This window comes from Kryptolebias marmoratus, linkage group LG12 (genome assembly GCF_001649575.2).
Source record: "Kryptolebias marmoratus isolate JLee-2015 linkage group LG12, ASM164957v2, whole genome shotgun sequence".
NCBI classification, from domain to species: Eukaryota; Metazoa; Chordata; class Actinopteri; order Cyprinodontiformes; family Rivulidae; genus Kryptolebias; species Kryptolebias marmoratus.
In genome coordinates this window covers 15,597,656-15,609,830 of record NC_051441.1, presented here as the reverse complement: position 1 = coordinate 15,609,830, position 12,175 = coordinate 15,597,656, and positions in this window count along the sequence as shown.

The window sequence follows — 12,175 nt, the reverse complement described above, 5'->3', positions numbered from 1 at the left end:
TTTTTCTACTGCAGTAATTTGATGTTTTTAGGCATTTTAACCAACAAGACCTTTTTAGAACCTTTTTTGCTGTAACATTGAGTTAATCTACCTGGGGGAGTATTTGAGGTACACTATGTTTCTGTTTAATGTACCTTAAAAGTAATGTTCTTCTAGATGTAAAGTTTTACCATTTATTATGAAAGTTGTATTGAAATTCTTAAAAATAATTATGGGATGAACATTTACAACTGATTAACTTTTGGAGTCACACCAATTCAAGATGGCCCCCATGACTAATCCATGTTAGCAAATACAAAAATGTATGTAACTCAGTCAATTTTACAGATATTGAACCACAGTTTGGTGTGGTAGTAGCGGAAAGTCTTCCTCATCACACATTCTGAACAAGATCCTTGTTTAAAATATTGATATTCGTTTAAAAAATTAGACTTTTAAGGAATACAAATTTCTCGCTACCAAAGCTTTAAACAAAAATCCTATACAGTCTGTTCTCAGTGCTTAGAGTATGTGTTTGAGATGACTCTCAAATATCCAGATCCTCACAGAGGGCAGGCAAAAATAAAATAAAAGTAGTCACAATGTTGAACATTTTCATTGTACAACAGTGAGATAGATATGTTAATATCATAAACACAAAACTACTTTGTGTCTCACATTAAATTGCATTCTATGAACTCGTAACTCGTGTTTTGAATGCATGCAGTTTTGCATTTCTGTTGTGCAAGCAAGTTTTAATAACCCAATTTATTCAGATAATTGGGTCGATTAGGGTTATAGGTACTAAAATGGTTCTGCAATTTCCCTTTCATTTAATTAACAGTAAACAGTACAAACAAAACAGCTGATATACAAAAAAACAATTGTTATTACTGTTTAAATTATACATTGGAACAAAATTAAAGCATGCCACTTTCCAATGAAATAAAAGTTTGTCACAGCCTTGATACTGATGATTCTAGTGCATGTATAAAACTGCTTGATATTTATATTTATGTTTAATCTTTTAAAACTTTGATGGATTAGCCAACCAAAAACATTAACTACTGTGAAGTACATTTCTGTTGGAAGGTTAGGGACAATTTATATTTTACTTATTCCATACAGATCTTATAATAATCTTAGTTTGGAAAAAAAAAAGTTTAATTTTGACTGGACTAACAAGCTAAAGCTAGTTTGAGCAAGGCCAGGGACAGCAAGTGCCTTAAAATAACACCAGCATCAAAAATTTGAAAACAACTCGTTCTTTATAAACTTAAAATCTTATTGGTCAACATGAATTTTGCGTTGCTTAATGATTCAGATGGAATTTTATGGTTATTTGCAAAAGCAAATGGTGGTGTAAAGCTTTATAAAACTGCACTTACATGAACTGCTGTGATATTTTGGGATAGTAGCTTTCCTATTGGTCTTGATTGTATTTGAACTAGTCTTTAGCTCGTCAGTCTGCTCAGAATTAAACCCAGTTTCTCCAAATTGAGGTCCTTCAAAGAGAGAACTATAACAGGTAAGATATTAATTATTAATAGCCTTTCCACAGGACTTTGCTTCAAAAGATCAGAGCTATTCCTTAAGAATTAAGGCAAACCAATTTGTCCAAGGTCCTTGACATGCATTTGCAATCTGCTGTTGGTTTTTATATTTATTTTATTGTGTTAGTAAAGATAATGTCTGATTGCATGTCAGCTCATTTTCTCACCTTGCTGCTTATCTTAAAGAATTCACATAATCACAGTCAGAGAAGGTGACATACAATGAGGAAGTATAACAGCAAGCAGTTTAACATGTTTTCACACACATAGTCTGTAAAAGCAACACACACAGACGCAAGTGTGTGGTCAAAATGAGAGCATAATGGTGGTGCATCTCCACAATCTCTCCACCTAATGGATCTACAATAACTTAAATGCTGATAAAGGTCTATGGAGTAATAAACCGGTTCAAGGAAATGCACTTAAAGACGAACTAGTGCTGAGTTTGAAGTTCAGTTTGTGCTTTTATTTAGGCTAAATGATATCTTCTTCTCTGAGAGTGTTTATGAGAGATATCTTTTTTAAAAGTCAGATCCAAATAAACTTTTATGTGATCCCATTTCCTCTGGCGGGTGCACGCACGATTTGCGCCTCAGCAAGGTGCAAGCTCATCCGCAGACACACATGAGTTAATTAACACACACATATTCACACACTTAAATCCAGCATTTTAATGTTGGACGGAGCTCAGAGGGAGTTTTGCGATTAGAACGCCTGAAGTTATTCAGCGGATGCTTTGATGCATCTCAGCACTGCAGCAGGAGGTCTGTCTGTGATTTAGAAGCGTGCTAACACAGAGAGACAAATATCCGTGCTCAGATATGCATAAAAAAGGCGCTTTAGTCTTTAAAATACGCATGCATAAATGTTTTTGCAAAACTCTCATAGGTGAAAGTAGGTTAAATAGATTAAGCATATATCCATGGTGACAGAGTCATACATAAATACATAATCAGTGTGTATATACTAAAAGTGTCCCAAAAAAAGGACATGAACTTCACATGTTATACTATGTAAACTATGTATTGTTTATCGTGGTTATAGTATTGCATAACTACAACTACATTACTGATCTAAACAGGAATCAGTGAAAGAAAGTGGACTGGTTGCATTGTGTTAAAATCTTGGTAAAAATAAAACTAAACATCAACTTTCTAATGCAGCAACTGTGATTCTGCTTAAAAGAAGGAAAAAAAGTTGGAAAAATGGCAAAAAATAAACCTTAATGCACAATTCAAATCATCAAAACTTCACACATTCAACATTTGATTCAAAAGTTTAAGGTTGATCTTTCTCGTGCCAAAGGATATTTTACTAACATCGGAGAGGAAGGGAATTCTGCTAGAGATATGACATGTTGATACAAATTGATAAATCAGACACTTGTGATTATGAACATCTGCGTGGGAAAACCAAGAATCTAACCACTGACCATCTGATGGGAAGGTCAGTAAATAACAACTGCCTCAGGTAAATTTGGTTCAGTTTTACACACAAGATTTGTTAAAACCTCGACAGGAAACAATATAAGTTTAAAAAATATTAACTATAAATGTACAAACTAAATAAAGGAATCTTTTCTATTCGGGGATAGGCACCAGCTCTCCGCGACCCGGAATGGATAAGCGGGTAAAGAAAATGGATGGATGGATCTTTTCTAGTCATATTACTTGCCTTAAGATGGATTGGCAAACCTGTCCAAGGTGCACCTCACTTCTTGCCTGTTGACCCCTGAAAACAGGCACCAGCTCTCAGGTATCAAAATAAATTAGTACTATGCCAGTAGTTTCTGTTGTCACAAAAACAGATCATTAACAGCACACTCTGACAAAATAGCACACATTAACCTGTTTCATCTTTGATAGCTGAAATTTGTAAGAGACTGTAATTGAAAGACTGTATTATCATGGGCAGTGAAGAAGGGACAAAGCCATCCATCCATCTCTTTTCAACTGCTAATTTAAGGTTGCAGAGGTAGCAGGTCAAGGTAAGAAGCCCGGACATCCCTCTCCCCATCGACACGCTCCAGCTCCACCTAAGAGATTCTGTAGAGGCCAAAAACTGCAAATGAAACTGAAATGTCATGATTATCAATGTTATGGTGAGCCAAGGCCACAGTGTTCCAGAGAAACCTTGCTTAAAGTCAGAATGTCTGTCACTGTTACGCAAACATGCTGGTTTGTGAAGACAAAGTCTGTGTTTGGTGTTGTGTCTGATTCCTACTTTAGAGATAACTACCAAACATAAGTGTCATTGCTGCTACTCCCAGAGAGAAAGAGAGAGAGAGATTCAGATTGCAAGACTGACCAAACCATGTATGATCAAATCACTCTACCAGCTGTCAATTCTTGAGTCCATTTTTTAAAATTATGAAATAAAACACCTACAACAAGCCTGAGGTATTTCCAGCCCAATATAATCCTTACAGCAAGTTAAAGGTCTGCCCCTTGGTCTCATCCCAGAACGATGAGCCTGGAAAAAACCCAGAGAGAAGCAATCAGGAGGCATCCTAATAAGATGCTCAAAACACAACAATGGGGAAACTGCTCAACTTATCTGACTAGAAACACCACTGACCCAGACATAGTCAGACTCAGCCTGTGACAATGAGTCATTCCTCCCAAAAAGTATTCATATCCTATTCATGCTCAGCAGTCTTTAGATGTGTCCACACATTAAGCCAACCAAGCTCCTGATGTGAAAGCTGGAACAGGAACAAAGCATTTAGCAGGGCTGTGAAGCCCCTGTTATTTTAGATTAAATGTGACAGTCTTTTGAAAGTTCAGATCATTTTAGTCCACACACCATGAAGCCTCCGAAGTAGATGATTAAAAAAAAATCATGGTTAAGAATATCTGCTATCAAAGCAGCCTTCTATTCAGGTAGAAGGAGAGAGACACACGTAGAGGTGGGAAATTTAATGACAGGGAAACAAAGGGATGAAGGGAGGAGAGGAGAGGATCAGCAGAGCAGAGCGCTGTGCAACATATATCTTTTGTAAGATCCTCAAGGTCACAGCAGCCTCACTCCAGATGACAGATGATATGCTAAATCTGGATCGCTTGGAAGGAAACCTGCTGCGATGACATGTTCATACTGTCACATAAAGACACTCACATTCACATACCGTAGAGGCAGATTTCAGCTCCAGCTGCACGGACAGACAAATTTGCTGACACTGGTTGTCAAATACACATGCCAAATGGTGAAACATGCCATAAACAGAGCATTTATCGAAACAGAAGCTGGAAACAGAAAAGATCTTTATCTTTATTGATTTTATTGTCAATTCTGCATATGTACAGGACATACATAGAAATTGAAATTACGTTACACTCCTACCCAAGTTGCAGCAACAACATTAACAAAATAGACTAATACAACTAGTTATATAAAAATACGAAAGAAACAGCTGCAGGACCTCTGATACAACATGCTCAATAGTGACAAACAGGAGACAAAGGGACGCTGACTGAAGACAATAATAACATGATGAGAGGTAGGATAATGGATGTGCAAGGCCAGTGTAAACAATAGTGCAATATAAAGTATAAACCTGAGAAAACTGAGTAAAGTGTAGGTGTGCATACCGGTTCTATATAGAGTCACAGTTAGGTACTGATGAGGTGATTAAGTGGAAGTGACAATACCAGAATAAACAGGACGAGATGATCATAACAGTAGTGCAAAATATAATGCAATATACAGTATAGTGGAGCTTGAAGGCTGGTTAAAGTGACCGAGTTCATAAACTATTCTTAAAAATCACAGTTGTGTATTGATGGTTATAAATGTCCCAGAGCAGTATTGAAGGGGGATGGAGGGGGGGTGTCAGGAAGCTGAGTTAGTGTGTGCGGGGTGGCAGAAGTGGGAGAGGGGGCTGAAGTGGGGGAGCAGGCAGAGAGTTCAGCATCCTCACAGCCTGATGGATGGAGTTGTCCCTCAGTCTGCTGGTCCTAGAACTGAGGCTCTGCAGTCTCCGCCCTGATGGCAGCAGGTTGAAGAAGCAGTGTAGCGGGTGGGCAAGATCACCCACCCAGCAGAGGGCTTTACTTCTGAGGCGAGAGCTGTAGAGGTCCTGAAGGCAGGGGAGAGAGGTGCCGGTGATCTTCTCAGCTGTCCTCACGATCGATGCACACATGATTTTCTTTTTTGTCACACAGAGATATTGGGGGGGTTCTCACTTCTCACTTCACAGCTAAAAGAAAAGTCCTTGACAACTGCCCGAGGCCTTCCTTGGTGAAATTTTCATGTGCATGTTCAGTGTGCCTGGGTTTTCTCTGGAACCTCTAAATTACGCTTATTATTTAAAGCATAATTTCTAATGTAACCATAGTTGGAGCATGTGTGCTTATATCGTAGTTAGCCCAGCAATGAACTGGCAAGTTGTTCAGACCGTAATATGTCGCTTCACCAGTTTCACTCAGAGCAAAGGCCAAGCCCCTACAGCCCTGAACATTATAAATCAGATATACTGTATAAAATGTATGCAAGAGTGGTGAGAAAAGGCTCAATAAAATGTTGAGTCCTTTAGTCACTTGTGTTGTTGTCGTTGCATGAATGTCTTGGTCAAGGGCAGGAGCCTTCCAGCCAAGTCATACTGCACTGACAGCAGATTCACTAAGATTGTGCAGAGCATCTTTTCAGCTCCACCTTAAGCTCATCATGTGCAGATGCTAGTTCATCCTTTTCAGCACCAAGTCTACAAATGTATTAGTGCTTTTGGAGCTGCCTGCAGTTCTGGTCACTGCCGACATGCGGTATGATAAATCTACTGATGGACGCGGGCGGTGAACTGCCCTACCCTATCGCTGCAAATAAGTAAAAAACTGAAAATGAATCACCAAAAACCATTTTAAATTCCATTTAAAATTGTCCAAATAGTTTTAAAACATGCAGAACAAAATAATACACAGCAAGCCAAGTAATGAGGAATTTACATTATTTATGAAAAGGAACTACTTTGTAAGGGGAAGGATTTTTTTTTAGGTGCCCCACATGCCCTTATAGACCGGTCGTGCCTGTCATACAGTACATAACATACAGTGCCAGGTAAAAGTTTTAATGTGTCTGACCATTCAGTACAAATAAATATATTTTGCTAAATCTTTGACAGGTGATGTATCTACTGACTAGAATGCAAATACATTTTCAGAGGCTTATCCAGGATTTTTGTTATTGTCAAGAGTATTCATATAGTAACTAGCTGTAAAGTGTCTAATTTGCATGCACCATGAAGAATATTTTGACAGGTGATTTTATTGGTGAACACCTTGAGTTTAGTACTTTTCAGCAAAACATTTCAAAGTGTCACATACCCTAATAATCCAGTTTAAACAACTGTTTTATAGCTGTAATTTAGCAGACTGGTGTCTGGCTGGTGTCAGAAATGTTTTGTATCTTTTGCTGCTCTGTTTGCAATATTGCATGACAGCCATTTCAATGCTAAGATGGGCCACCATAAGTCCAGGAGTGACTGTCATGGGGGTTTCAAGGCTGAAAAATAATGTGATTAAGAATCTCTTTCCTACTTCCATGATTTCACCATTTTTGCTAGTTCTGGATTTGGGGTTAAAGCTTGATAGAAAATCCACCAGGCATTTTTATCCATTGCAAAAGCCCAGCGTCTCCTGTTCCAAGTCGCTTTAGGAAAACTGCAAATCAAAGATGACCAAGCTCGAGGCAACACTAGAAGAGTTTGAGGCTTAGGCGAAGACCAGTGTACATAATGTGTTTACTGCGTCAGCCAAGTATGCTGCTTTGATGTTTGATTCCAGTGTAACTGAACGAGGCTGCCTCTTTGCTGCATGTCATGACAGAGTTTTATTTATCGATGAATACAGAAGAGAAAAAAACTGTGAAGTTAATGACTAAAATATTCGGACAAGCTTGGTTTTAGGTGATAAAGGTTTGATTTGTATTTTCTCTGATCAGCTGCTGGTTGAAATAAAGAGATCAGCAAAACCTCTTATCTTTTCCTACTATGGGAAATAAAATATTCAAAAGCGAAATATATTTATATACCTTAATGTATTATGTTTGGAATTTCGATTCAGCACCCATTAAAGTGATCTTGAAAGCTAAGATGTGTTGAGATCAAACTAATCAGATACACAGTTTCAAAACAAAAATGACTATTAGGGAAACTTGAGAAAAAGAAACTCATTCGAATCAAGTTTTAAGTCAATACTTCGTTTTAAGTCAACAGAAAACAGAACATTTTAAATATATCCTGTTCAAAAGAAAAAAAAATGGGTTGTTTTTGCAAGATGATAGAAGACTCAACTTTACTTGCAGCGTGATTGTTTTATGTGCAAATCAACACAAATTACAATATTAATATTCTTTATGATCTTTTTAGCAGCTTAGGAATTTAATATGTTAGGCCTTATATCAGGTGTTTGTCAATCTAAAATAATGTAAATTTTAGATGTAGTTTTGATGCCCTTTCTTTTCTAAATCTTCTGAAAATTCACAAAACTCTTTATTTTTGTTTCCATTTCACAGCAGAATAAAAAAGCTGCTAGGCTGTGGCATCACCTCAGTAGATGCTGACATTTTGTGTGGGTGTGTGTTTGTCTGTGGGGTTTAAATTACTTTTAAACTGTAGCTTGTTTTCTTTTTTAGGTTTCTTGGAAAAACTGTAGATGTAATTGAAAATGTATATATGCTGCAGGAAACACTGGCATCACTTCGGTTTAACACATGGAAGAAAATGCAGTTTAGATAATTGAAGCAAAGACTCGAGGTGCGAGAGAGTGCTGTAGGAGACGAACAGGAAACGAATAAAGAAAGAGGAGCGTGTGAGGAAAAAAAGGCATATGTGTTGAAGTGTATTTGCGTGTTCATGTCTTTGTGTGTATTCAGGGAAATTTCCGCTCCAGTCTAAAATGAGATGGGTGTTTGAGAGTTGAAAAATTATGTGAAAAGGAGGGGAGGGGGATAACGGAAATAGCTAAAACTCATTATCATCACCTCTACCTATCTGGCTGTCACACCTCTAACTACTGCTCCAAATAGCACACAATGCGTAAAGTGTGTGTGCATTCATCTATGTGTAGAAAGTGGTAAAAATTAAATGTTGAAAGTTCATATGACTGTATTGCAATGACTGCAATATCAGATTGAATGAATTGGCAGAATTGGCAGTACAGGCCAACTGCTGGTCCCATGTTAGTAGGGTGTGGAACCCCGTCTGGCCTGGGTACAAGCAGAGATATGGTGCAGAACGGCATCATTCATTTTGTATCCTGTCCTGTAGCATGTTGGCTCACAGCTGTGCAACTGGCCGTCAAGATCCAACAGGTCGGCACTGAGTCAAAAGAGAGATCCAAGCTGTTCCCCACAGATGTTCAATTAGGGAATGATCAGGGGACGTGGCTGACCAGAGGAGGATCTCAACATGATGCAGGCAGTTCATTAGCACATGTGCCATGTGTGGGAAGACGTTGTTGAAAACTGTACCAGAGTGTTGTCTCAGGAGGGTTACGACATGAGGTCGCAGCATGTCCCAGACGTGAAGGGGTAGGTACACCCATAGTCCAATCAATGCCAGTTATCAGAACATGCTGTGAGACACATGGGGTGCTGTAAAGAGTCCAGTACCTGTGTCTGGATGGCAGATGTCATGAGGTCTGTAAGCTTGGTCAACAATACAATGACCCTCTCTTGATGTTGTCTCTCTCAGGCGACAGGAACGTTCATGACCCGTGTGTTATGGCATACCCATTGGTTCCAACATTAGGCCACTGTGACATCTGAACACGCCACAGTTTAGACAGTTACACAATACAATCACCTGGCCAAACCAACAATGCCACTCCTGTCAAACTCCATCAAGTGCTGCTAATGAGGTATCCTCAGTCTGGTGACCTTTCATTATTGTTTGGTTGACTGTTGAATGCTGCAGTAACTACCCTCTTATGCTCACTGGTGCCCATTCTGGACGTGTCAGCTCTTTGCAAACTACCCATCACTGGTCTGCATGTGGACAAAACTATGTCCAAATTGGATCATTCTTTCAGGGTACGTAGCATTTTTGAACGTGAGTGTAACTGGCAATAATAAATATTTATATGCAGAAGGCATTTTCTTTACTTCTAGTGTGTATTTAAAAGACATTTTTTGTGCAACTGCCTTGAAAAGGCTGCACATCTTTATATTTCAGTGATAGTAATTTTTTTTCTGTGTGTATGTGTGTGGTAGAGATTATACGTCTCATGTTAACCACCTAGCATGAGGCAGCCTGGTGAGAGAAGCTTAAGAAGAATAAAATCCTTGCTGTAATGTGACAGCAGCATTTCTATGAAAATACTAACGCTACTAAACTGTTGAATTTGTGTGTGTGTGTGTGTGTGTGTGTGTGTGTGTTTAAGCAGAACTCAACCGCAATCTTGACAGCAGAAATTTTGCAGAAGGATACGTCAAGTGTGACTTCGTGCGTCGTCCCTATAAGCACGCTGAGCAGCCGATGTAGGTCAGGCGTATTGTAAACGAAGAATCTGACTGTTCCCTGACTTCTGCTACCAGAGGGATTATACAGAGACAGAGTCAGGCCACCCACTCATTTTAACTCACATCCAAATGTGCGCTACATCATACAAACAGAAAAAGGGCATTTGAATCTAGGTCAGCCAAAAGGTGGAGACATTACTGACCTTTACAATAAACAGCACACAGAACCTGAAAAAGGACAAGAAAGCTACAAGGATAATGTAGAAACACATAGAGATTCAAAATTAAATGAGTCTCACTCTGGTTTATGTGCTTTATCTTCACCTTCAACCTCATTGTTTGCAATTGAATGTCCTCTGGGACAGCTCTTAATGTTCCTGTAACCTCGTCATCAATCTTACTGTCTGTGTTTATGTGTAAACTGCAGAGGCAGCATCAAATGGCCCCTGACAGCTACCATACTTCCTCCCTCAGCTCAACAAAACAGCTGAACTCTTGCCAGAAATCAAGACAAGGAGCTCTGTATCCAGGGCTCCCATCTGTTTTGTGTTGATGAGCCCTTTATCTTCTCCAGGCTTCTTTCAGGTTTCTGTTCAGTCTCATAAGACTTGGTCCCTTTGATTATGAAGTTACTGCCTTCAGCTGTAAAGATTGCTTTGCTTTGTAAAAGAGGCAGAAGGTGAGCCTTTGCTGATGTTCAAAAAGAATGCAATAGTGTGTCCGATCTACAGAACTCAGCAAGTGCCAGATGTAGAAATAAAAACAAAGATCAAGTAAAACTAGTTTTGTAAACTGTATGCATGGATTTGCATTGATATTGATATCAGTATATACAGCTATTGTTGTTTTGACCTGTGACTTTTGTATGTTTTTTTTAAGGAGGAACAAATTTGAATAGAGAGTTAACACAAGGCTAGCTGTTAAGCAAGGGTTTAGAGGTCATCTACAAATTAAATCTTTCATCATCATCATCATCATCATCATCATCAGACAGCAAGAAGGCTAACAGGTTTGACACCCAGCTGGAGCCTCTCTGTGGAGTTTGGATGTTGTCCTTTTGCATGAACGGGATGTCTCTAGTTACTTAAGTTTCCTCCCACAGCCCAAAAATGAACAAGTTGGGTTGCCTAGAGATTAAAAATTTACCCTAGATGTTATTGTGTGCATGTATGGTTGTTTGTCTTGATGTGGTCCTGTGATGGACTGACAACTGATCCGGGATGTTCCTCACTTCCTGCCCATTGACCGCTGAAGCACCAGCTCTCTGGTAAACCATGCCCTCTGGGTGTGTGGTTTAGAAAAACATGTGTGCAAACAACTTAAACTGCAAAATCTTTTCTCAGTGAACGAAACTAATGAAGCAGATTTTTCTCAGTCTCTGTATTTTCTTCCACATCTGGCACTTCCTGAGCTCTGTAGTGTGTAGAGAGGGTATTTTATTTATTTGTTTATGGTCTACATAGTTCTACAGTTCAAGCTTATACCTTTTTTAAAAATAACTATCATCAGATTTTTAGGTAGAAATATTTTATAAACAACATCATAAATCACTAGAAAACCGTATTAAGGTTAATTTCTTTCCATGCAGGTGAATGCATGCGATATCCCTTCGGAAGCGGTGTATTCTCTCCACCCTATCTGTTATTTCACAACAGTTCGGAGTTGTAAGATGTATGGCTCTGATGCAGGTGCTGCCTGACCTGCCTCCCTAAGTGGAACACGCTGCTCCTCCACCCACCAACACCACCCCCTCACCCCCTTAAGAGCACAGAGGAGAGCAGAAAACCAAAAAAAATGTGTGTGGGTGTGGTGGGGGGCAACAATCACGAATGGGCGGAGCTGAAGACATTGAAATAGAGCATTCTATTTGATCAGCATTTTATTATCACAGAGAACGAGCTGCGCTGTGTGGTCTGTTTACAATTCATCAGCAGGAATGTACTGTTGCTTTGTCAGGATCAGAGTTTATGACATTGGGTGATGAAGTGATAAAGTGGTGTTGTTGTCTAACCATAAAAGGTCCGTGCTTATATATTTCTTAACCTTAGAAATATAGAAAACTCAAACAAGTCTTCGTGTTCTATTACACTTTCTTCCAAAGAGACAGACTTTCTTGTAAATATTTTAATTTGTCTTTATTAGTTGTACTTTAAGTTTTTGAAAGGTCTTTCAAAGTGTTTGTTTTTTTC